General features: G+C 50.1%; 1 protein-coding gene and 1 pseudogene across 1 annotated transcript in view; both read left to right on the forward strand.

Moving 5' to 3' along the window:
- Positions 1-4,265: 4,265 nt before the first annotated feature.
- The window catches only part of PIPOX (pipecolic acid and sarcosine oxidase), a 41,665-nt gene continuing 19,313 nt past the window's right edge, over positions 4,266-26,617 (forward strand). The window contains exon 1 of the mRNA XM_058703519.1: positions 4,266-4,571. The gene's annotated coding sequence lies outside the window, so the exon portion shown is untranslated. The remainder of the gene's footprint in view (positions 4,572-26,617) is intronic.
- On the forward strand, positions 10,093-26,353 carry LOC131496986 (small ribosomal subunit protein eS25-like; annotated as a pseudogene).

Consider the following 26,617-nt stretch of genomic DNA (forward strand, 5'->3'; position numbering starts at 1 on the left):
CAGGATCACAGGCACACTGGTGACTTATTCTGAAGTCTCTCCCTTCAAATGGATGACACTTGCTTTCTGAGTGAGAGGAGAAGAAAATTAGTCTCCTCCAAGATAGCTTTCAAGGCAGAGGAACGTCTTCTGTGGAGCCAAGGGGGTTTGGGGGCTTCAGAGAAACAGGGGCAAGAGGCTGCAGAGATTCCCAGGGGCACAGATCTGCCTGCTCGCCTCCACCCACTTCTCGGAGGGGGCTCCCAGACCTGGCAGGATCTTGAACATTGTGGGATACCATGTCTGGCCAGGCTTCAAGGAGTATCCAAAGTCAATTCTTTGAATTTAGGGGTAGAAGGAGAATCCTACCCTGGTAAATGGGGAGTCCTGGTTCCTGGGCATTTCCTCCCACTCCAGGAGCAGGACCACACCAGCTGGTAGCAAGAGCCCAGGGTGGATGGAGACAGCAGCATAAAGTGGTTTGATGCGAGCTGCTTTCCATCTCTAAACCAAGGCCTCCAGCCTGCCCACCCCCAGCCAAGGCCTTTGATCCTCCACAGCTCCATAAATGTTTAATGCCACTGGCTGGGCAGAAATGAGGCAGGTGCTGGGACAGAGAGACTGGGAATAGGACTTAAAATCCACAATGTTGGCTAGGTTATTTTCACGGAGGAGCCCTGCAATGGGTGGGAGGAAGCCCTCCCCCTCTGTGTGACAGGAGAAGTCCCAAGGTTCAAGTTTGTGGCACTAATAAAGGAAACTCTTTGAAAACCCACCAAGGGGCTGAAAATAAAATGAATAATCAATTGCAAAAGCCCAATCCCGAGTTTGATTGAAGGAGAAAGATGGAAAGTTAAATGACAATCAAATGCAAATACAGCTCAACAAACACCACGGCAATTACCAGGCGCAGGAACCACATGGTGCTTGCAGGCAGCAGGGGTTGGCAATTTGGAAGCCTGGGCCTGTGCAGAGGTGATGGGCGTGGGGCCATTTTAATGGACAATTAAATAGATGCAAAAAACCCCTGCATCTATTTTGCATATACTGCTAATGAGTGGGAATCCAGAATCCTGGCATCCAGAGGGAGGTTATGCCAAGTTCCGGAGCTGCCTCTGCACCATTTCAGAACAGAAGAGGCCCGGAGTGCTTGGGAGGTGAGACCAGGGTAGGCACAAGGATCAGAGGACCTTGAGAGGGTCACTCAAGTCTCACTGGAAACTCCACACCAGCTGCTGCTGACCGTATGAGGGTTGAAGTTGAAGGGAGCCCGTGGGGTCTTGCAGGAAAGGGCTCAAGGTGTTGGCCCTCCAACAGCCCAAAGGCCCGGTGAGAGCAGCCTTCTCCTCTAGATTTGCATAATGTTTTGCATCTCATTTGAATGCTATTAATTTGGTGTCAGGCGAGGTTAGCACGGTGTAGAAAAGAGAACATCTGGCCTTCTCCCTCCCCTCTGTACCCTGAGGCTCACCCTGAGCCTAGCCCTCCCTAACTTGGGGAGAATGAGGCCTCCACTTGGACCACCCACTGCCACGTTCCTTGGCACTTTGGAGAGTCCCTTGGTGAAGCCAGCTCCCAAAGGCCAAGGCTGCCTGAGCAGTGTGGCCACCTGCAGAGTTATACTGAAGGAAGAAGAAAGGGTCCCTCGAGGTCACTCTTACCAGACCCAGAGTTACCAGGGGAGGGTGCTGGCAGTCTTCTCCCCGAGCAATCAAGATGGTTTGGCTTGGAAAGGGTCCAAAGATAATAACTCGGAGAGGGAGGGAACAAAGACAGGTGATAATCCCAGAGAAATATAGAGGGCTCTAGAAATAAAATTCCCTGAACTCAATATTTCTAGTGCTTGAACTTACATAAAATACATCTGTCCAGAGACACTGGGTTAATGGTGGTGTGGCTCTGGGACTGGGGGCCTGGTACCAGGATGACGGCCATGTGATGAGGGAGTGGGTCACCTGTAAGGTGAGCCCCTGAGAAAGGGGGAGAAAGCCTTTTGTGTATCCTGAGGCTGCCCCTGGCAGCTGGGCCTCAGAAAGCTACAGTGAGCTGGAGGATGGGGGTGGGAAGAGCAAAGCTTCCCAGGCGTCCCCAAAGGGGTCTTGGTTCTTTCCTATATGGAACCAGTTAGGATGCCCAAGTGACTTCTTGCCTGGGTGGTCTACCCTGGAACCTTGGTCAGTAGATGTGAGAGTATTTATGCATAGGACAAGCAAGGAGGAGGTGCCACTGACCAGAAGGTGGTCCTCCTTCTGTCAGGGAGAGCCCCTCTCCCCTACAGAACCCTGGCCAACTCCATCCACTTCTGAGAACTAGGGCAGAATGAGGGTGGGGGAAACATGAACAAGTATCCCAGCCACACTGACCTCACACCCCTGTCCCAAACAGCACTCACTCTGGGTCAAGCCATGGCTGGGGGAAAAGAATACTCCATATCCTTTTCATGACTGAGACAAGACTGGGGGGTTGCTTTGAATAATGTGAGATGATAATTGAGTTTTCCCCTTTGAGCAAACCCAGGCATGAAGCTTTGGAATTAGATTGCCACGTAGGGGCACCTGGCTGGCTCGGGTGGTAGGGCATGTGACTCTTGATCTCGGAATTATAAGCTCAAGCCCCACGTTGAGTGTAGAGATGACTGAAAAATAAAATCTTAAAAATAAATAAAGAAGGACTGTCACATGCATTTAAAGCAGATTCATAAAACATTAGTATATTCTCAGTTGGCCCCTGAATCCGATGGGCTATTCCTGACCTCTAAGAATAAGAATACTAGCACCATTTATTATTTACTATCACTGGGCATGGAGTTGGGGTAGGTCCTATGAGGTAGGTATGTTATTGTCCCCATTGTACAGATGAGGACACTGAGGCCCTAAGAGGCTGAGTGATTTGCAGGTAGTTCATGGTGAAACCAAGATATACTAACAAGGCAGAGCAGAAACGCACAGGTGCTGGTGGGCCTTTGCAGGGGCAGGTGTGGGAGGGACCTCAGGCTCCCTGAATCTGTGGGCTCTGTCCTGGGTTCACCTGCAGGGGGCCTGTACCTAGATTCTCTCCCCTGATGCAGTCCGGAGAGGGTAGGCTGCTTGGAATAGGCGAGGGCAGGGCTGGTCACTTATTAACTTATTCATTAGACAAATATTTATTAAGTATCCACTGTCCTAAGTGCTGGGGACACAAAGGTGAGTGAAAACAGTCACTGGCCCTGCGGGCTCGGAGCTCACAGTCTAGAATGAGAGACCTTACGCAGAACCACCTGACTAAATATAAACTGTGACATATCAGGTGCTCAGGGGAGGTTCACGGGGCTATGGAGGCCTACACTGGGGGTTGACCCGGTCAGGGAAGACCACCTTGAGGAGGTGGTGATTGAGTGGAAAGCCACAGGATGAGTAGGTGTTACTTGAAGAGGCAAAGGAAGTACATTCCATGCAGAGGGAACAGCATGTGCAAAGTCCTGGAGTTGGCAGGACTAAGAGATGATTACTGTGGCTGGATCACAGAGAAGTATGTGGTGGGATGCAGCTAGAAAAGCAGGGATGGGTGTAGGGCTCCAAAGCTCCAAAGCTCAGGGCTCCCAACCTGCCCGTGTGTCCATCCATTCATCTGTCTGTGTATTCCCTCATCCTACCCAGCCACCTACCCAATTTGTTCATCACCTGCTCACTCATTGTTTACAGAATAAGGGAACATTTTTTGTGCTAGGACCTGAGGGGAATATGGACAGGCAGAGCTCTCAAGGAGCTCCCAGACCAGGGAGGGGAGATAGAGTCTCAACTCACTGTCCTGCGGCATGTTTATCTCTATGAGGTGCTTAATCAGGATAATAAAGGCCCTAGAGGCTGTCTCCCATGGTTCAAGCCTCCTAAGGCAAGGCAACATCATCTCCTCCATGGGGATCTTGCAGCCACATGGCTCCTCCTGACATCTAATCTCATTCCTTTCTGCTACAAAAGTAGCCCACTTCTTACCACCCCAAGGTAGGGAGTATTTCTGATGTTTGTTTTCATTGACTCTTCTTTTGGGTCTCAGAGGCCTCTTAGGCTCAGGAGAACACAGAGAAATGTGGTCAGGTCTCCCCCAGATATCAGAATCTACCTCTAGACACTTCTTTTTCTGGGCATGAAAATAGGACAGAAACCCCAAATGTCCCTCAATTCTAGCTGTGCATTTCTACCCTCCACTCCTCCTTGAACTACTTGTCCTCTGCTTGTGACATCACAATGGTCTCTATGGCAACTGACTGTGAGGTCACCAATCCTTAAAGCAACAGAATCTGTGGGGCCAGACAATGGCCTGGAGGAGAGAGGGTGAATACAAAATGGGGGTCCAAGAGGGAACCCATCTCCTACTGGGCAAGGGCCACCCAAGACCTATGGGAGGGAGGAGGATTCCTCTTTGAGCCCCTTTGCAGAGATGGGTAAAAACGGTTTCTTGGTCTTGTCCCTACACGGACACTGAGCCCCTCCAAAATTGCCCATGAAGGGAGAACTTCATATAGTCTGACTCAGACGGGCTACGGAGATTGATGGGGTTGCTGAAGAGCGTCTTGGGATCACTGACTTGGCTCTGTGGACCGCTGGGAAGTGCAGGTAGGAGAGATTCTGGTCTCAGTCCCACTGGTTCGGAGGGTCTGACCAACACCTGGCATGTGTTTGAGCCTTGGCTTCCCCATCAGGGAAGGAGTGGAGGTACTAAGGAGCCTTGTTTCTTGACTTATAGGATAAGCAACAGATTGGCTTAACGCTATTGGGCCTGTCTTCCGTGAGCGAGTGGGGGGATGTTGCTGTGAGTGGGGAAGGGTGGAGGTAGGCACATGCGGGTGTTTTGGGGTAAGCTGGGATGGCTGCTGGTTACTCTGAAGCCATGTTAGTGGTCCGCAAGAGCAAGACCCACTGGAAAGGGAGACACTGCTCATCAGGAGGCTGAGGGGTGTAAATGCTCAGGCTTGGAAGTCAGGTCCGTGTTCAAAGTGATCCCAGACTTACGCTTGTCTTGGGCAAATTTCTGAGCCTCTCTGGGCCTCCGCTTCCTTATTTATTAAAGGAAAACCATGCCACTTGCCTTTTGGAAAATTATTCCATAAGATATCCTGTAGGAAGCCTTGGCATAGAGCAGGCACTCAATAAATGGTTGTTTTATTCATTTTTCTATCCCCTTAGCCTAGGGTTTTTGCACATTACATGTGCTTCGTTAATGCTTGTGACTATAAGCACAGAGTGAAGAGTAGAGGACAGTGCTTAGAGCGGGGGAAGTCAGTGGGCCTGGGTTCAAATCTTAGTCCTTACAGCCTGGCACATGTTAAGTGTGCAGTGGATGGTGGCAACGGGGCTCAGTCTTGAGTGGGGCTGTTTCTGCACCTGCCACACGGCTTCTGTCCACTGTCAGCTTTAAGGAAGTGAGAGTTAATCCGTGGCGTGTCCAGAACTGGAGAGTGGGTGAGCCTTAAGACAGGGGCATAAGGATGGCAGTCTCCCCGGGAGAGGTCACCGCTGTCTGGATTCCTTCAATATGAATACTCAGCTCATGCCAGCCATAGGCGCTGGGGCCCCAGCTGGACTGGTGGTCCTTGAAGTCAGGGCCAGGCAGAGTCTCACTCATCTGTGAAGCCCAGGCCAAGGCTTGGCACATGGCAGAGGTCCTGGTAGCAGCAGTTAAGGTCAATGGAGTTAGGTGATGTCTTAATAACCACATACTGGCTAACATGTTCTACGTACTCCCCACGCCAGGCTCTGTGCTAAGCTCTTTGCATGTTGTTGAGCCCCACAGCAACCTATGAGATAGGCGTTATTATCCATATTTGTTTAAAACGAGGAAAGAGGGGTGCTTGGGTGGCTCCGTCGGTTAAGCGTCCGATTCTTGGTTTTGGCCCAGGTCATGATCTCACAGTGCGTGAGTTCGAGCCCCGCATCAAGCTCCGTGCTGACGGCATGGAGCCTGCTTGGGATTCTCTCTCTCCCTTTCTCTCTGCCCCTCCCATCCCCCTCAAAACTAAATACACATGAAAAAAAATGAGGAGAGACAGAGAGGCTAAGTAACACAGCCCAAGCCCACACAGCTAGTAAGCAATGATGGGACTGGGATTTGAACTCAGGCTACCTGACTCTTAACTCCCATGGTAACCCAAGCCTCATGGGTCCTGTCCATCCATTTTGCCACATCTGCCACCACGAATTTCCTCCCCCACTGTCTTCTCCCAGCTGAGCCTCGATCCAGTGCAGCCCAAAGAATGCAAATTCTCCCCCCACCAGCCTCAGCCACCTGCCTCCCCCTCTACTGAAATAAAGCTGTGGCTGCCACGGCCGCCGCCACAGCCGAAGCCACCACCGGATCCCTTGCTTATTTCAAGTCCTCCTAAAGCTTGTTGAGTTCTTAACTTATTAAAGATAAGCACATGGAAATAGGGAGCAAATCTCTTTATTTATGACATAATCTCCAGCCCAGAAAAGCGGCAGGAACAGTGTTGCCTATATTAGGGAACCAATAGGAAAAAAAATCAATTAGATCCGCCAGAGCGCTTCGCTATTAACTTTCTTCTGATGTTTCTCTTAAGGCTGGCCATGGGGGTCCCTGCCAGCCGCAAGCTGGAGGAGAGAGGAGAGCTTTGCAGGAACAGAGGAAGGGATGTCTCCGGGGAGACAGCAGACCGGGCTCCCAGACGGGCCTGGAAGTCTCTCCATCCTGGGTCCCCTTCACTGCTCTCCAAACCTCCGCCAGGAAGTCCTTATGTTGATTAAACCTCCATGCTCCTTGCTGCATGTCAGCTAATGGCAGCTTGTTATTCTTTGCTTCGTGCAGACCTGAACCCCAAGTCTGATCACATTTCCTCTAGATCCTTAGAGTGGAGGATCCTCTTGTTTCTGGAAGAATGCTTTTCTGGAGGGGCTCTCGTTGACTGATCTTTAATAGAGTTGTCTTCTGCTGGGTAACACTGCTTGGGACCTGCCGCCACCCCCACGAGGTCTTCATGTTCATCCACCTGCCTCCGGGAGCAACTTCTAAGCTGTCTCCGAGACACAGGGCTCTCCCTTGTTCCTGAGAGCCTATAGCAAGGGGGACGTCCTGATTCCCATAGTAACCCAGGTTTCGTCTCCTTAAAGGCAGGGGATAATGGCTTGTGCACTAGTTTTTCTTTAAGGCCAAGCAGGTAGCAGGCGCTCAATAAATATTCATTGAATCAATAATTATGATAATAGCAACTCCATCGATTGAATGCTTACTCCGTGCCAAGGCTGAGCAAGGCAGGTGGTTTTTTTTTTTACCTAAAGTAGGACCTTTCTGCTTCTCCCTGAACCAGAAGAGGCTTCCGGTGTTTTGTTTTGTCTTATTTTTTCAGCCAGAGGCAGAGGGAACAGAAGCTCTGAGAAGCAAATATTATAATCCCCATTTTCTGGAGGAAACAGACGCAGAAAGAAACAACTTGTCCTGGCTCATAAGTGAACGATAGGCTCTCTCCATCCACGTTTAGCCATTGGGAAGTCCTTCTTGACTTGTTTCAAGTCTTGTTTCAGTAACCCCAGTTCCTTCTCGGTCCCATGGAAGCAGAGAACGGCCCCACCTCCCATGCGGATTTGCCTCAGTTTAGGACTGTCCACTAGCTCTTTGCATGGAGGAATGAATATTAAACACCAAACCTCACAGAGGCCAGCCCCGCGGGGCAGGCAATGAACCAACCCTCCTCATGCCTGTTCATTATTATAATTAATATTGAGCCGCGCTTGGTGGTGACCTCGCCCTCACCAGGTATTTGGGCTATTTTAGAAGCTTATTCAGATCAATGACAGACAGCTCCAAATAGATAAACTCACTGCCATCCAGACGAATCAATTGTAACACTTCCGTCACAACAAGCCCAAGAAATCAATCTGATTTCAGGCGACATGGTAACTCAGCACTGGGCAAGCTGGTTTCAATTTCCGTGTGGCTGAGACCCAGCTTCCTCTGCGCACTGGAACACTCCACCCTCCCAGCTGGTGTTCCAGGTACACAGGTGCCCGGGCGGGCCCTCAGAGGACCCAGGCCAGGGAGGCAGTCACAGGGAGGACAGGACGCTTAGGAGGCCGTGTGACCTTGAGGAAGACTCTTGAACCCCCAGACCCAAGAGGAGCTGACTCAGACCCGCTGCTGGGATCCTTGTTTTGCTGGCTTCAGCTCCGATTTTTCCGCTGCCCTCTGCAAAAACCAAACCTGGAGGCCTTTCTGGACTGCCTCCCAAATCGGAGAGCTGTAGCGGTGGTCTGCCTACCTCAGGCAGCAGGACAACGGCCCTTCTTGATCCTGGAGATGGAATCTGTTCTAGCAGCGCAGCAAAAAAGCTCCCCAGAACAGATACAGCCATTTACCGGGTGCTCACTTTATGTCCAGGCACTATGCTAAGTATTTTACACGACATCTTAACCCTCCCAACAGCCCCAAGAGATGGGGAGCCATTCTCCACGTTTTGTAGAAGAGGAAACCAAAGCTCAGAGAGTTAAGCAACTTGTCCGGAGTCACACAGCTTATAAGTGATGGAGTCTAGATTTGAACCCAGATCTGTTAGACTCCCTTCCTCATGCCTTAGCCACCAACACGGCCTTAAAGCTGACGCCAGAGATGCCCAAGGGAGACTGTCTCAGGAATTCTCACAATCAGCAACCGTTCCCTGAACTTCCACCCCGATGTTCTAGGTCCCTGAGTTGAGGCTGCTGAGGAGACGGGAGGGTCAGGAGGCCAAGCTGGCCACCTTCCCACACCACACCTCTCCCCTTCCCTCCCTCAGTCCTGTTAATGTATCTAGGTGGTGAGGAGCTGGGCCTGGGACGGGCAGCAGTGTGTTCTAAATGGCCGAGGTCAGGGCTTTCCAAATATATTTTAGCTAAGAACCTCTCTAGTGGGGAGACACCTTACGAGGAAGGCGAGGATACCAGCAGATGAAAATGGAGCTGGTCAGACGGAGAAGGGGGCCTGGGAGCTCTCCGTCTCTGTCCTTCTCCCACCCCCAGCCCCACAGCAGCAGCCCTTTCCCCCCGCCCCGCCCCAGGTGGTTCCATCAAGCCCTGGGCCTGGCTCCCTGCGCATCAGGTTCAGCACCTTCTGTCCTCCCCGAGGGGGGCAGGGACATCTGGATTCTGCAGCCTAGCAATGGAGGGTGACACACAACACCACACAGCTAGCAAGTGACAAAAGCAGACTCAAATCCAGGCCTATGTGGCTGCAGAGGGCGGTGATCGCCTGCTGTCTCTCTTTGCCAGACAGCGGCTGCCCCCCTGTCACCCCCTGTCCCCTGTCCTGCATAAAACCATCAGCCCTTCCACCCACCAAATACAAAACCTGGAAAGGCACTCAAACTGTAGCAGGAGAGAAGGGGATTAGACACTGGCAAGGACTTCCTGACTCATTAGCTTGGGTTAGCAGTGCCCCCTCTCCGGAGGGGCTTCAGGCAGGGTCTCAGTTCAGCTGTCCCCCTGTGGCTCCCACTTCCTGAAAGCTACTGAGAGACAAGATGACCTCTGCTGTGTGTGGCTTTGTCTTTTTTCTTTCTTTCTTTTTTTTTTTTTTTGCACAACTAATAGCTGCACATGGTTCAGAAAATAAGGGGACGGAAGCCTAGTCAGTGAAAAGCCTCTCCCCAACCCGCTCCCCACCCCCACCCCCCAGTCTCCCAGTTGCCCTCCCCGGAGGCAAGCACACATTATGTGTTTCCTGTCTAGACATATACAAGCAAATAGGGACCCATATTCTCTTTCTTTAGTCCTATTTTTAATACACAAGATGTAGCACACTCTGCTCACTGTTTTGTGCCTTGCTTTTGTCACCTGACAATATATCTTGGAGATTACTCCGAATCAGTACATAAAGAGCTGCCTTACTCTTAGGTGTCTTTTTACGGTCACGGGCTTCTGGGGAGCTCAGAAGTAATCACATCTGGTTTGATTAGCTTCACATTTCCATTTACGACATCCCCGCCCAGAGAGGGCAGGGAAGCTCTCCAAGGTCACGCAGCAAGGACTGGGGCCGCGCGCCGGCTTCTCCCCCTCCCCTGTCCCCGGCTCCTGCCCCCAGCCACCTCGAGGCTGAGCGTGGCCCAGGGGCCCAGGCGAGGGAAGGCGAGGGAGCCGGGCGGCTCTAATTGAAATGCTGGCCGCGCGGCGCGGGCTCGTTCGCAACAGGCACCTGGCGGTGCGCGGCGCGGAGCGGCCGGGCCCGGGGCGCGGGGTGCGGAGAGGACGGGCGGCGGCGCGGCGCCACGTGGGGGCGGGCAGGGCCGCCGATTCCCCGGGAAACCCGCGCCGCGTGCTTCCCGGTAATGAGCTCCCGGGGCGGAGGTGAGCTTCCCCCGCTGCTCACACGGCAGCCGCGTGGCACCAAAGGAAACGGGTACTTTTTTTCCCTCCGTGCCTGACAGCTCATTAGAAGAATTAATTTACTCCGGCGTTTGCAGTTTAAAGGACATTATTTACTGGTTAATTGTTGTTATTACAAAATGTTAAATATCATTATTTATTTCCCAGGCCCTGACAGCTTCTCTGACAGGAATTTATTAGGTGAGACGGTATCACCGGTGGGCCCCGCCCGTGAGGGGCAAGGTGAAGTGGCAGGTTCGCATCCCCACCCCCCCCCCCCACCCCCCCCCCAGCCCGCCGCCGGGCCTAGGTCTGCGCCCAGAAGAGGCGCTTTGAAGGTCAGGAAGTGAGGGGCTGACTCTGGCCCACCCCAGGACAAGTGGCCCTTGGCTCCTCCTCCCCCATCTCTGCCCGCTGTGGTGGCGGTGGGGCACTTGGGGGGGGCAGTTGGTGGCCGACAGGGGACACATTTGCATAAGGTAGCAATTTGGGGGTCAGGATGGCAGTTGCCAGAGGCCTGGTGGCCAGAATGAGGCCTGGACTTTGGGTCTTGCCCTTCAAGGTTACTCCAGAAACACAAGTATTCAGGCCACTTTCTTGAAATGCAGAGAATTTAAGAGCTGGAAGTTGGAAAGGAGGTGAGGGCATTTGGATCCCATACTGGTGGCCTCCAGGCTGCAAATAGGGTCTATGGATTTGTGGTTGACCTGTTCAGGAGACTTCATATAAAAATCTTGATTTCTGGGGGCCCCTGGGTGGCTCAGTCGGTTGGGCGTCTGACTTCGGCTCAGGTCACCATCTCACGGTTCCTGGGTTCCAGCCCTGCGATGGGCCCTGTGCTGACAGCTCAGGGCCTGGAGCCTGCTTCGGATTCTGTGTCTCCCTCTCTCTCTGCTCCTCCCCTGCTCACACTCTGTCTCTCTCTCAAAAATAAATAAAGATGAAAAAAATAAAAAAAAAACCCCTTGATTTCTGGCTGTCTTGAAAAATAAAATCTCGCCACACTTGACCCACAGTCTTGTATCAATTGACAATGACCAGCTGGTAAGGGGCATGCCTGCTACCCAGCTATGGTCTCTTCCATTCTTTGATTCCCTCTCAACGGGTATGTGAGTTTCCCACTCCTGATCTGATCTAGTGATCATGTATAGATGAAGGACCTGAGTCCAGGGCAGTTAAGGCTCTGATGGCCAGGACCACAGCCCAGCCCACTCTTCACCACACCATGCACCCCCCACATCTCTCTGCTCCTGCCTCCTCTGGGTCAGGTTTGGAGTGAGTTTGGGCAGGGAGCTCTGGTCTTGGGGCAGCCTCTGTGCCAGGAGTGAGAGACAGCCTGGTGAGCCTTTGCAAGGATCATGGGTCCAAAAATTGCATCTACTTGTTTATTCAGGAAGTAGTTTCTGAGGACCTACTATGTGACATATGGAAATGACTTGGATACAAATCTTGCCCTCAAGGAATTCGGTCTGGTGAGATTGTGTGCGAAACAGGCACCCGATTACAGTACTGGGAGATGTACGTATGGGAGAAGCATAGGGCAGCTCAGAGGAAGAAGGGGGACCAGTAGGTCTGGAGGGGATCCGGGGAGGAGGCTTTCCAGGGGAGGGAATTAATACCCCATGGAGCATGTTCTAGGCTGGGCGGGCTGCCTGTGTCCTCATACACAGATACTCATCATCTCCCGTACCTCTCATAACATGGTCAATTAAAAATGTCTGTCATCCGTTGATAAATAGTGGTTATGCCAGGCCTCAGAGAGCCCCCATCCTGTCATCTACATCCTCCCGCCCTGTGGCTGTCTGGAAGCTGCTCCAGCTTTGGGGACCCAGTCACTTGCCTACAGTCTATCAACCATCACCCACGTCCCATTGCCAGTCTCTGGGGCAAGGCTGATTACCCTCCTTTTATAAATTGGGAGCCTGAGGCAGGAGATAGGAGACAGGAGCTGGGGGCAGATGGAGCTGATGGGCCCAGGGAAGGAGGGAGAGGGGACTCTTGTCTGAGACCCAACATCCAGTCCTGGCAAATATGGATCTTTCGGGCTGACTTCAAACAATGGCCCGTTAGGTCTTCAGCCCCCTCTTTTCCTGCCCAGGAACCTGATGGCAGCAGGTAGCCTCAAGAAAAATTTGGAGAACTAAAGGGAGATGAAAAATACTTTGAAAAAGTATGAGAACGGGCTCAACCGAGCCATTACTGTTGCTATGCTGTAAATTATTACAAAGTTATTTCTGGCTGGCAGCCTGGTTTATTTTAGACCCTACCTCATTTCTTCCAGGTTATAGTCCCTAATTCCTTGCCTGGTGAGACAGAAAGAGACTAGCACCTATTGGAGTGAAACCTGAGCAGATTCAGAAGCTATAACGACAGCTTGAAGGATTTTACAGATTCCCAGAATATCAGGGCATGCTGCCCTTTAGAGGTCTTCTCCACCAGCCCCCTCATTTTATTTTATTGCCATATTAAATTTTTAAAAATTTTATTCACTTTTTGAACGGGTAATCCGTGCCCAAGGTGCAAAATTCAAAAGATGTAAAAGAGTGCCTGATGAATAGTCTCTCTCACTCCTCAGAGGCGGCCAATGTTTTCAATTCCTTGTGTTTTACTATATATATATTTTTTGAGCAGATTTTTTGAGGGGGAACAGAGGGAGAGAGAGAATCCCAAGCAGGCTCTATGCTGTCAGCACAGAGCCTGGCATGAGGCTCAATCTCAAAACTGTGAGATCATGACCTGAGCCGAAATCAGGAGTCAGACACACAACCAACTGAGCCACCCAGGCTCCCCTTACTGCATTTTAAGATAGCATTGTTTTGGGGCACCTGGGTGGCTCAGTCGGTTAAGCGGCCGACTTCGGCTTAGGTCATGATCTCGCGGTCCGTGAGTTCGAGCCCCGCGTCGGGCTCTGTGCTGACAGCTCAGAGCCTGAAGCCTGTTTCGGATTCTGTGTCTCCCTCTCTCTGACCCTCCCCCATTCATGCTCTGTCTCTCTCTGTCTCAAAAATAAATAAACGTTAAAATAGCACTGTTTCTTTTCGGTTCATGTAGAAAATACCCTAACTCCTGCAGAAGGAAGTAAAAATCACATAGAGTCCCACTGTTTCGGGTTGAATACTGTTGACATTTTGATGTATAATCAGCAAGACTTTTCTCTTTGCATACACACATCTCTAGTTACAAATTTGCATAACCTGAGTTATTTATTTGTTTACATTAAATACAATTCTTCAAAATAACAGCCTGAGAGGGAGGATACATGCTAAACTGCTAATAATGAGTACTTTGAGGAGAGGAATGGGATTGGGTTAGGATTTGGTGGGGGGCGGGTGCTCTACCTCTATTATCTGAAAATTTTTTTGGAATGAAAATGTATTTGTATATGACTCCGCCCACCCCATATTGCAGAATCTGATTTTCAATGACTGCATCAGAAGGCTACTATGTGACCAATCCTTTATGACTGTGGTTTTAGGATGGGTTTGCCATTATCAACAAAGCTGGGATGGACATTTTTGTAGTTTTTTTAATTTTTATTTAAAAAAATTTTTTTAACGTGTATTTTTGAGGGACAGAGATGAGCACGAGCAGGGGAGGGTCAGAGAGAGAGGGAGACACAGAATCCAAAGCAGGTTCCAGGCTCTGAGCCGGCAGCATAGAGGTCAGCGCAGGGCTCGAACCCACGAACTGTGAGATGGTGACTTGAGCCGAAGTCGGACGCTTAACCAACTGAGCCACACAGGTGCCCCATTTTTATATAGTTTTACACACTTGTCCAGTGTTTCCTTGGAGCAGTGTCTTTTTTTTTTTAATTTTTAAAAATGTTTATTTATTTTTGAGAGAGAGAGAGAGACAGAGAGTGAGTGGGGAAGGAGCAGAGAGAGAGGGAGACACAGAATCCAAAGCAGGGTCCAGGCTCTGAGCTGTCAGCACAGAGCCCTATACGGGGCTCGAACTCACAAACTGTGAGATCATGACCTGAGCTGAAGTCGGATGCTTAACCGACTGAGCCACCCAGGCGCCCCATCTTTTTTTTTTTTTTTTTAACTTTTTTTATAAACTTTTTTTCAATGTTGATTTTTGAGAGAGAGAGAGAGAGAGAGAGAGAGAGAGAGAGAGAGAGCACAAGTGGGGTAGGGGCAGAGAGAGAGGGAGACACAGAATCTGAAGCAGGCTCCAGGCTCTGAGCTGTCAGCATGGAGCGCAGTGCAGGGCTGGAACAGTGAGAACATGACCTGAGGCTTAACTAACTGACCACACAGGTGCCCCTCCTTGGAGCATTTTCTTAAAAATTTTTTTTTTTAGGGGCGCCTGGGTGGCGCCGTCGGTTAAGCGTCCGACTTCAGCCAGGTCACGATCTCGCGGTCCGTGAGTTCGAGCCCCGCGTCAGGCTCTGGGCGGATGGCTCGGAGCCTGAAGCCTGTTTCCGATTCTGTGTCTCCCTCACTCTCTCTGCCCCTCCCCCGTTCATGCTCTGTCTCTCTCTGTCCCAAAAATAAATAAAATTAAAAAAAAAAATTTTTTTTTTAACGTTTATTTATTTTTGAGACAGAGAGAGACAGAGCATGAACGGGGGAGGGTCAGAGAGAGGGAGACACAGAATCTGAAACAGGCTCCAGGCTCTGAGCTGTCAGCACAGAGCCCGACGCGGGGCTCGAACCCACAGACCGCGAGATCATGACCTGAGCCGAAGTCGGCCGCTTAACCGACTGAGCCACCCAGGCGCCCCTCCTTGGAGCATTTTCTAAGAGATGGAATTGCTGGGTCAAAGAGAATGTACACTCTAAGGCTTTTTGACACATCATGTCAAAATCCCTTCCTTCTGGATTGTTCTAACATCCCATTCCACCAACAGTGCCCACTCTCTATCCCCACTTCCCACTGATATGCTCAGCACAGCACAAATGAAAGGCTTGTGAGATAGTGGGGCAAGATCATGGGACGCCAGGGTGGTTTCTTCTCTGGGTGAGGCTTAGGAAGGGGCAGTGTATGATTTGCGAAGCTTGCCCTGGTGCCTCAGAACCGTGGGAGGTGGGCAGGAGCCCGCAGGGGACCTCAGTGGCCAAAGGGGAAAGGAGGAGGGGCAAGGAAAGAAGGTAGAACCCTCAGGGGCATCCACCTGTCCAAATCACAAGCCTAAGAGATGTGTCTGAATCCAGATCCTTCCTCCAGGCATCCAACTATAGGGGGAGTGCAGTGTGTCTTAGAGCTCATGGCATGGCTGCGATGCCTTCTCTTAGAGCTCTTCCAGCCCATGACAGTTACATCCCTCAAGTTCAAGTGGCACATGGAGGACCTTCCAGGGTCACACATCTCCAGCTCCTGCCTCCGAGTGTCACAGTTACTCTTTGATTCCACGTGTTTGTTGTGCCCAATTCTGTGGGTCTTACCTGCAGATTTTGTATCCTTAGACTCTGGTCAAGTTGACCCATACCATTCGGAAAGTTTCAAGAAGAACAAGAAGGACTGGAGACCCACTGACTGATTTAATGCTGAAAAGATGGCATTCTGAAGGTGCCCCCTCCTCTCTGGAGCCCAGCATCTCCCCAGTGGCCGAGGTTTCCTCTTGATGGGGCGACAAGAGAAAGCCCAAGACTGCATCTCATTGGTGAGATGAATAATACATTTGAAGCAACTCACAAACTGTGTTTGATCCGCCTAAAGCTTCAACGGTTAACGTATTTCTCTTTATCCCCAGCAAGGGAGGGCTGGGAACTGTCAACATTTTTCTTTCTGCCTAATTTGTGCCTTCTCCATGAAGAGAAAAGCAGGGGCCAGGGGAGGGAAGGAGGCAGGGAAGGAGGGCGACACATTCCCTGAACAATTCACTGAGTCACAGTACTGGGGGGTGCTCCCGAGGCCTGGGAACCCCTGGGATCAGCAGATCAGAGCAGGGGAGGGAGGCTCTGGGGTGAGGGGCTGTGCTGTGGGTGCTAAAGCTCTTTGAGGCCTGTCTGCAAGACTGTGTGCCCCTAAGAAGTTGATCCGGGGGAGGACCCATCTCCAGCGTTTCCCCCTCCAGTGGGAGACCAGACAGCTGCCAAGCACTGGGTAGTAGGGAGTAACGACATTAAGCACTGACACTGACTGAGCTCAGAGGCCAGGCACTGTGTCCATGTGTAACTGACATGCTTTCAGTTTTCTTCACGTTGCTCTGAGGGGTGACCTTAAGTTCTAAGGATCTCATCCAAGGTCCCACTGCTAGTCCGTTTGGGACTGCCTGGCTCAAAAGTTCACGTTCTCAACCAGTGCTGTTCTCCCTCTTGCATAGTCTCCGATACTTTGCCAAACTTGTCTCCTGTTCTGGAGGGGAAGTAGAAAGAAGTGGTTAACCTCGAACCATGCCTCAGTTTCCCCATGTATAAAATGGAGATGTTAACAATAGTACCAACTTCACAGGACTGTGATGAGGAGCATAGGAAACGCCATGTGCGTTTGCTTTTATTCCCAGCTTATTTCACTCCACAGTCAAGTTGCAATCCGCCCCCCCTCCCTCTGCCCCTCCGCTGACCTTGAGCCAATTCCATCCTCCCTCTTGGGACTGCCTATCACTGCTCTGTCCCGCTGGCTTGGGGCCCCACTGCCAGACTCCCCACACCCCCTTCTGAGAGGTCCTCTCCTTCCCAGGACTTGCGACTTGCCTTGCCGATTTTCACGGCTCTCTTTTCTGCAGTGGCCGCTGGAGTAAACGCCCATCCCCTAGGTAGTCGACAGCACACTTTTGCTGGAGGCAGAGCACAGAGAGAGAAGTCTTCCCTGGGAGGAAGCAGAGCACATCGTCCCCACTGGGGAAGGAACAAGGGATGGAAGAGCGAGAGAGATTTTCCTAATAACTGACAATGTGTCTCCACCCTGAGCCATTCATTCCTGTACTTTCTCAGGCTCCTCCTCCCCCTGGGGAAGCTATTCATCGTGTCCACTCTCCAACCCTCCAACTGCAGCGTGGACTGGGATTTCTGCAGAGGAGCAAAGAAACACAGGAGAATTCCCGAGTGTGGGACAGGGGGAAGGAGTCGGCCAAAGCAAGGACCAGAGCCCGATTTTGGAGAGGACCTCCTCAAAGCCTGGATGTGTGAGAGGGGGCGTCCTGGGGAAGTGAGACCTCTCCCCACAGGGCAAGGCAGGCCCAGTGGTCCCTAGCAGCCTGGCCGTTGCGCCTGCCCCGTGCCCCAGAGCCCTTCTGTTCAGGCCTGGCATCCCACGGTGGTGGCATTCTGCTCAGCGGCTCGGAGCACAGACGGGAAGGCGGGCATTGCAGAGAATCGATTTGCGGGAGCAGCGGGGGCTTTCTCTTCCTCCTTACTTCTCTGCTCTTTGATCTCCTGTCCTTCCTCCGCAGTCCCGTTTTTCTCCTCCTTCTTCCCTTGATCTCTCCCTCTTTCTCTCCCTTCAGCCGAATCACAGCAGCTCCCAGAAGGGGGGTGGGGAGCTGCAGTCCTTTGTCCTCTCGCTCCTTCTGACTCGCTGCCCAAGGTGCCAGCCTCCTGCCCGAGTCCTGAGAGGTGAAAGGAAACCCACGCACATGCACATGCACGCGCACCCACAAAGCAAAAGCTGAAGCAGACGGGGAGCAACCACAGAAGAGAGGGAGACGCGAAGAGAGAAAGACAGGGACAAGATTCGGGGCGTCGGAAAGCCAGTGAGAGAGATGGGGAGAGTCAGAGACGACGAAAAAAGAGAATTCAGCAAATTAAAATTTTTACAACCATCCGGCAAGTCTGCAAAAATGATCTTCCCTGCGGTCTTTCATTTATCTCATTATCTGACTCCTAATGTGCTTTTTCCCCCCTTTCTTTTCTCGCCACACTTGGTGCAAAATCTTATTAGCTTTTTTTTTTTTTTTTTTTTTCTGGCAGGGGCTTCATATAGTCTTTTTCATTACATTTCCTAATAAAAGCAATCACTAGGAAGGCACGGCTGGGGGATTAAAAAGCCACCTCAGCAGCCGCCTGGCCAGCAGAACCATGACTTGTTTGTGCTGCCAGGGGATCCGGCCAGGCCCCGCGGGCTGGGTCAGGGAGACCCAGGTTGTGCTGTGGAACATTCCAGGGCTGGGAGAATGGTTCTGCTCTGGCAGGTCCACAACTGTATAGGAGGTGTGAGGACAGAAGCCCTGGAGGAAGTGTGGTTCCTCCCTGGAACCGTTTCACAGCAGGAGTGACAGCTACCTGCCTGACCCCCAGTGCTGTTTTGATCCAGAGAAAAGAATATTTTGGGCCTTTCTCTCTGGTCGTTGGCCCAGCACATTCTTTTGAATAGCATCAGTGATGGCAAATCCTCACCTTTTGAGACTAGATTTGATTTTGTTATCCATGCTTTTTTTTTTTTGGTGGTAAAATTCACATAACCTAAAATTTACCATTTTAACCATTTTTTAAAAACTTATTTATTTTGGGGCGCCTGGGTGGCTCCGTCGGTTAAGCATCTGACTTTGGCTCAGGTCATGATCTCACGGTTTGTGAGTTCGAGCCCCGCGTCGGGCTCTGTGCTGACATCTGGGAGCCTGGAGCCTGCTTCCGATTCTGTGTCTGCCTCTCTCTCTGCCCCGCCCCTGTTCGCTCTCTGTCTCTCAATAATAAATAAACATTAAAAAATTTTTAAAAAACTTCTTTATTTTGAGAGAGAGAGAGCACAAGCAGGGGAGGAACAGAGAGAGAGGGAGAGAGTGAGAATCCCAAGCAGGCTCCGCACTGTCAGTGCACAGCCCGGTGTGGGGCTCAAACCCACGAACCGTGAGATCATGATCCGAGCTGAAATCTAGAGTCAGATGCTTAACCGACCGAGCCACCCAGGTGCCCCCCATTTTAACCACTTTTTAAGGGTACAGTTCAGTGGCGTTAAGCGCGTTCACATTGGTGTGTAACCATCAGAACTGGCCGTCTCCACAACTTTTTCATTTCCAAACTGAAATTCTGTACCCATTAAGCACTGATTCCCACTCTCCGTTCTCTTAGCCCCTGGCAACTGTCAACCTATTTTCTGTCTCTATGAACTTGACTACTCTAGGTACCTTGTATAAGTGGAATCATATAGTATTTATCCTTTTTGTGACTGGCGCTTTTTTTAAGTGTATTTTTAAAAATGTTTATTTGTTTTTGAGAGACAGAGCACAAGCAGAGGAGGGGCAGAGAGAGAGGGAGACACAGAATCTGAAGCAGGCTCCAGGCTCCGAGCTGTCAGCGCAGAACCCGACGTGGGGCTCGAACCCACGAGCTGTGAGATCATGACCTGAGCTGAAGTTTGATGCTCAATTGACTGAGCCACCCCGGCGCCCCTAAGTGTATTTATTTTGAGAGCGACAGAGAGAGTGTGCAGGGTAGGAGCAGAGGGAGAGGGGACAGAGGATCCGAAGTGGGCTCCACACTGACAGCAGAGAGCCTGATGTGGGGCTCAAACTCCTGAGCTTCGAGATCATGACCTGAGCCAAAATTGGATGCTCAACCAACCAAGCCACTCAGGCGCCCCAAGCGACTGGCTTATTTCACTCAGCACAATGTTTTCGAGGTTCACCCGTGTTATAGCATGTGTCAGAATTTCCTTCTTTTTTAAGGCTGAATGATATTCCATTGTATAGATATATCCCATTTTGTTTACGTCACGCTTTTTAAAACACAGAAACATTTCTATCCGTATAAGGAAACTGAAAAGAAACAAAACCCCACCCAGATACCCATCACATTAATGTCACTATTCTCCCTCTTGTGTGTTTCTCTCTTATGCTAACAGTTATATCTCCACCCCCTCAGTGAATTGTCGTGTCCTCCAAGGGCGGGTTCACACCGCTCTGAGCTAGCAGCATGATGGAGGATATAGTGCTTGGAAGGAGCCAAACGTTACCAGGAAACAGGTGTGATAAACACGTTAAGGCAGAGGAAGGAATCTCTATCAAGCAATATGACATTTTATTGCCTGGGTTATAAACTGGCCATGAAGCATTTATCAAATTGCCCTCCAGGATGATTTACGCCACATAGCGAGTGTCAGTGGGTTAACTACAAGACCTCTCAAGTGGGTGACTTTGAAGAGAACGATAGTCATTTGGGAAGATTTGACTTAGTATGTGTTAACATGAAGATACAAAACAATCTGATTAAAAGTGACTTTTTTTTTTTTTTAACGTTTATTTATTTTTGAGACAGAGAGAGACAGAGCATGAATGGGGGAGGGTCAGAGAGAGAGGGAGACACACAGAATCTGAAACAGGCTCCAGGCTCTGAGCTGTCAGCACAGAGCCCGACGCGGGGCTTGAACTCACAGACCGTGAGATCATGACCTGAGCCGAAGTCGGTCGCTTAACCGACTGAGCCACCCAGGCGCCCCTAAAAGTGACTTTTAAAGGTCTTGCTGCTTTGGGGATCACTGAGGCCATCCCTTGGTTAACTGCTGAGTCCCTTAGGTGCTCTGCCAGGACTGGTGGAATTGGTCCCGACCAGCATTTCTCAGAGACCAGAAAGCATCACGGATTTAGGAGACCCGCAAGAGAAGGCGTTATTGCAAAAGCATGCACACCAGTATCTACGGAACCACAGCCCGCTCCCAGCAGGGATGCTTCAATCTCAGCCCCTGGTTCGGTTAATAACAACAAAGCCTTGGATCTCTGTGGTCCTTTGGGAATCTTGTACCTTTATTTTGTTCCCACTCTCTTCCAGGACTCTTTTGCTCTCAGTCTCTGCCACTCTCTGTCCCTGGCCCAGACCCTAGAAGATAGCAAATTCTGCTCAGGGAAGAGTAGAAACCCAGAGGTTACAAAGACCACCTTTCTTCCATCTTGTGTCAGAGCCCCTGAAACAAACTACGATTTCACTAGTTTTCCTCTCTCTACATGAGCAGAAAGTATTTATTTTCCATGTGGCCTTAAAAACTGGATCTTTTCCTTATTCTCTCTCTCTCCCTTCCTCATACACACACGCACACACACACGTGCACACACCCTCTCTGTTCCACTAATATCAGCCTTTTCTAGATCACTTCCCTTTCTCTTCCTGAGAAGCTGCCCCCTCCCTTCCATCAATGCTCCAGGGGGCTTTTATTTTTCTTTTATTCTCAGCTCTCTATCAGTCAAGGGGAGGGGGGAACACTTTATCTAAACCCTTAGTGAGCAACAGCAGCAACCAGCAGCTGCCAGGGCAGTGGGAACTTCATTTCCAGCGCTGACGTTTATAAATGTGGCACAGAATACCAGTAGGGACTGAAATAAATCAAACAGCTTCTCCAGAGGTCCCTGGGGGCCGCTTTAGAATTTCTTCCCATTGGGGGTCATGTTCCTTCTCTTTCTTTGCAGGGGAGGGGTAGGGAATGCTGTGATTTGCAACATGGAATGAGCCACCTCCTTGCCCTTCTTCAGAGAAGCACTGAGCCCAGGACGCAGGATGCTCTGGAATGAGAGCATTGGACGTGTCTCTGGATGGGGAGAGAGGCTTGGGGCCTGAAGTCCTGGGTGGGGGTTGGGATGCTGCCTCTGTCACTTACTAGCTACCAGTTTCCTTGTCTGCAAAATGGGGGTAAAAATGCCTTCCCTGCCTACCTCGCGGGGCTGTTGTGAAGGTTGAATATCTATAAAGTGGGCGCCATGAAACTTTTGATAAGCTTATGCAATGTGGCGAGGGGTTATTATTAAGGGGCAATGACAAGGACCAGGGTTGTCCAGGAAGCCTTTTGGATGGGTTCCAGGCAGACCTTCCCCAGCCCATTCCACAAACCTTGGCTTTTTCCTTTCGTTCTGGAATTCTGGGCAAGGAGCTCTGATAGTCTGTTCCAAACACAGCTGGACTCCTCCCAAAATGTTTTCTAAGCCTTCTTTCTTCTGCTCCTCTAAGTACTAAGAAAATAAAGGTGGACAAGTATGAGAGCGGTAGAGAGAGAGAGGGAGAAAGGCAGAGAGAGGGAGAGAGGGGTGGGGGTTGGAGAGACACGGAGAGAGGGAGAGAGAGAGACAGAGAGAGGGCTGCCAAGGACGAGGCAGGAAGAAGGAACAGTTGGCTGATGCCAAGCTACTGTGAGCTCGGCATGGATCCTTCCAAAGTTCTGTATGAGAACCCTGCTCAGAGATGGGACCCAGCGTGGGCTCTACAATCTCACCCCTTTTATGCTCCCTAAATTCCAGATGCTGCCTACCACCTTTCACCTGTTCCCTGGCCTTTCTGCGGATTTTGATCCTACCCCAGCCAAATGCTGATTGCGGTTGGGAGCTTCGATGCAAGCAGGATGCTGACAATGCCCTGAGCCCCCTCAGGACAGCAATTACCTGTACAGCATTTTCTTCTAAGCCTTTTTCTGTAACAAGATTCCACCCAGCTTCACTCCCCAGAGGCAACTTGTGTTGCCAGTTTCTCGCTGTACTTAGAGAGAGAAACTGATTTTCTTTAAATATTTGTTCAACATTTGATTTAAAGAGGTTAGGTACTACAAAGAAGAAGGATGAACAGAGGACCACGTTTCTCTATTGTTCTGAGCAATGCAGCCCTGATAGGCAATTGCATGCTTCATTCTTTAAAACAAAAGCTTGTTCGTAAGCAGGACCCACTTTCAGCTGAAGGCCTTTAACTTTGGAGGTCATAGCCTACACCTGTATCTTATGAAAATATTCCTTCTTTCAAACAAGTATGGGGATTCCCTTGAAGCCACCTGGGCCCCAAAATTCTATCTTATTCCGATTCATGATGATGCTTTAGGGTCACATGTATACCAGCCCTTCAGCCAAAGTCTGGCTGGTTCACCCCTAAATCTGGTTTTCTGGTAGCTGTTATGAAATTCTCACTCTTGCTGCCCTCTGGGGGAGGTAGTCACTCTTTGTATCCGAGGAGGAGGGAACAGGGGAGTGTAAATGGAGGAGGTACTGGAGAGCCGATATATGTTGGGTACCAGTAATCTGATTGCAACTGAGGTTGCAAACCTGGTAATGTGAGGCTGAATTATTTGGACCGACTATCCCAGTGAAACCAACTAAAAGGGCTAGATATCAAAAATATCTTAAAAGCTCCAATGGGTTGATAAAATACCAAGGAATTAAGAGGCCAACATGGAAGAGAAAACCAAAGCACTTTCCCCTGACAGAGCATCTGTCAATCTTAGTAAATCTGAACTTTCATTTTGATCACCTGGGAGAGTGAGTGGGTTAGAAACCCATGCTCAGTGTCTCCACGTGGTGGGGAATCTCATAGAACATCTTCCCCTTAATCCACTGAGACCCAAAAGGACTCCTGCATGATCCAGAGGACCTCAGACCAAGGACTCCATTTAGATAGCTTGGGACTGGTGGTGCCCCTTGTATCTGATGGAAGTAAGCACAATCTTCTCCAGAGGAAAGCCCCTTTGTATTCTGAGTATTCCTATCTATTTGGAAGAACATGTAATAAATTAATGTGTAATAAGCAATAATTTGTTCAAATGCAGTTACCAGAACATGGTTAAAGATAGACAAGCTTAGAAGAAAATAAGGTTTCATGTTTCTCGTAGAGACAAGAGATAAATGAAAAACACCTGAGAAGACTTCACACGTTAGACTGATCAGACATGGACTATAGAACAACCATGCTTATTGTGGTCAGAGAAATAAAGGACAAGCTTGAAAATATTTACATGGAATAAAAAATTACACAAGGGAACAAAATAGACTTTAAAAAACCCAAATATGAATTCTAAGCGAAAATTTAAAAAAATAGTAACTGCAATTAAAATCCAACTCATTAATTTAAAAGCAGCCACGATGCAGTAGAACAGAGAATTAGCAAAGTAGAGGATAATAGTGAGGAGTTACCCAGCATGCAGTGTGGAGAGACAAAAAGGGGAGTGGGATGGAGAAGACAGTAGATACAGTGGCCAGAGGCCTAGTATATGTTTAATTAGCATCCCAGAAGAACAGAAAAGAACAAATAGGGGAGAGGCAAATATTTGAGAAGAGATAATGGCTGAGTGCTTTCCAGAACTGATGGAAGCCACTTGTCCACAGATTCAAGAGGCCAGTGAACCTCAAGCATGAATCTCCTGTCTAAATCAGCAGCCATAGGAGAGAGGAGGGAGGTATACAGCTCTGTGATGTCTTTCCGGCCCCAGTGGGCTTACACGTTCCATAAAATACTCGATTAGGAAAAAGAGGACTAAGGCTCCCACTAGGAAGCAGAGCTTTGTGGCTTTGGTGCCTGAGATTCCCTGCTCCCTTAGGCTCCCCTCCCCCTTCTACTGCCTCGAGGCCTCTCCCCCAGCCAGGTCCTGGCAGCCTACTATTTCTCTGCAAAGGCCCTCCCTCATACCCCTCTGTCTTGATTTCACGGACAGGAAGGAGGCCCAAGGCAGAAACAGAAAAAAAGAGTAGAATAAGAACCTGAGAGAAAAGCCGAGTAAGGGAGATGAGTCTTACAGACATTAAGACTCAGGATTTGGGCCAGACTGGCTTTGGAGGCCAGCCTGGAGGCAACTAGTGGGAGATGGGGAGCGAAGATGATATAGGAGTTGCTATCTAGAATTTCCCTCCCCTTCCCTTTCCTCCTTTCCCTCAGGCTTCCCTCTGATTCTCTGCCTCCATTGACCTTACGTTTGGCAGTATAGTGTTGGGGGGACCCGAGCGCCACATTCCCTAATGCACAGCAACATCAGGCTGCCCAGGTAGGAGAGGGAAAGACCATAGCTCCTTGAAAATGGGGGAATATTAGAGCACTGAATCCCTGGAGCTGGTCTTCCTGCGTGCTAGTGAATTTGGGTTGCTATTTGTCACATTAAACCAGCCCAATCCATGTGAAGGCCACCTGACTCTTCCTGCCCCCATTTCTTACTGCAAATTCCAATCCCAGGGTGTCCCGAGAGCCAGGCTATGAAGCATGGCAAAGCCATGGAAGAGTCCCTCCAGGAAAGGGAGGAGAGGCTCCTGACAGATGTCTCACATGTTGTTTCCATCCTAAACACACCCTCACCGCCAAGGGGCAGAACGGGGACGCCAATTCTCAACACTCTTTGATTTGCTATTTTCCCCTAACGTCTACTAAGTTTTAGTGGGACCTCTCCAAAAGCACAGTGGTGGACGTACACCCACGCAGACATGCACAGGTATCAAGATGCCTCCTTAAGGAACACCTCAGTATGTCTCAGAGCACCAGTGTCAGATGGGTGTGCAGATGTGCACACATATTTGTGTATAGCTGGGATAGCAAGACTTCGAAACAAGATTGAGAAGATTCCAGTATTTGGGGCGCCTGGGTGGCTCAGTTGGTTAAGCGTCCCACTCTTCATCTCGGCTCAGGTCAGGATCTCACAGTTTGTGAGTCTGAGCCCCACATCGGGCTCTGCACTGAGGGTGCAGAGCTTGCTTGGGATTACCTCTCTCCTTCCCTGTCTCTCTGCCCCTCCTCAGCTCTCTCTCTCTCAAAATAAATAAAATTAAAAAAAAAAAAAGAGAGAGAGAAGATCCCAGGATTTGCTTTTTGTCTGACATCTTAGCGAGGCTGCAGGGGTGACGGTACTCTCTAAGCTTCTCAGTGCTGCCCAAGGATGACAAGAAAAAGATGCTGGAAAGTTGTCCAAAAAAGACAAAGACCCAGTGAGCGAATCTGGGGGCAAGGCCACAAAGGAGAAGTGGTCCAAAGGCATAGTTCAGGACAAGCTCAATAACCTGATCTCATTTGACAAATGACATATACAAACTCTAAGGAAGTTCCCACCTATAAGCTTGTAGCTCCAGCTGTTGTCTCTGAGAGACTGAAGACTCAGGGGGGCGGGGGTGCTGGTCCCTGGCCAGGGTTGCCCTTCAGGAGCTCCTTGGTAAAGGACTCCTTTTTTTATTAATGTTTATTTTTGAGAGAGAGTGCGCATGTATGTGCAAGAGTGGGGTGGGGGGCAGAGAGAGAGGGAGACAGAGGATCTGAAGCAGGCTCTGAGCTGTCAGCACAGAGCCCAACGCGGGGCTCGAGTTCACGAGCCATAAGATCATGACCTGAGCCGAAGTTGGATGCTTAACCGACTGAGCCACCCAGGCGTCCCTGGTTTCAAAGCCCAGAGCTCAAGTCATTTACACCAGAAACAGCAAGGGTGGAGATGTGCCAGCTGCTGGTGAAGATTCATGAACAGATCCTGCCAACTGTCCACTTTGGAAAATAAAACTTTATTAAGTAAAAGAAAAAAGAAGATTCCAGTGTTCATCTTCAGAGAAGTTTTCCCTTAGGACAATGACAATGCTTCTTTCCCCTCATTAAAAAAAAAAATTTTTTTTTAACATTTATTTATTTTTGAGACAGAGCATGAACAGGGGAGGGGCAGAGAGAGAGGGAGACACAGAATCTGAAACAGGTTCCAGGCTCTGAGCGGTCAGCACAGAGCCCAACGCGGGC

This window comes from Neofelis nebulosa, chromosome 16 (assembly GCF_028018385.1).
Source record: "Neofelis nebulosa isolate mNeoNeb1 chromosome 16, mNeoNeb1.pri, whole genome shotgun sequence".
In the NCBI taxonomy this organism is placed as follows: Eukaryota; Metazoa; Chordata; class Mammalia; order Carnivora; family Felidae; genus Neofelis; species Neofelis nebulosa.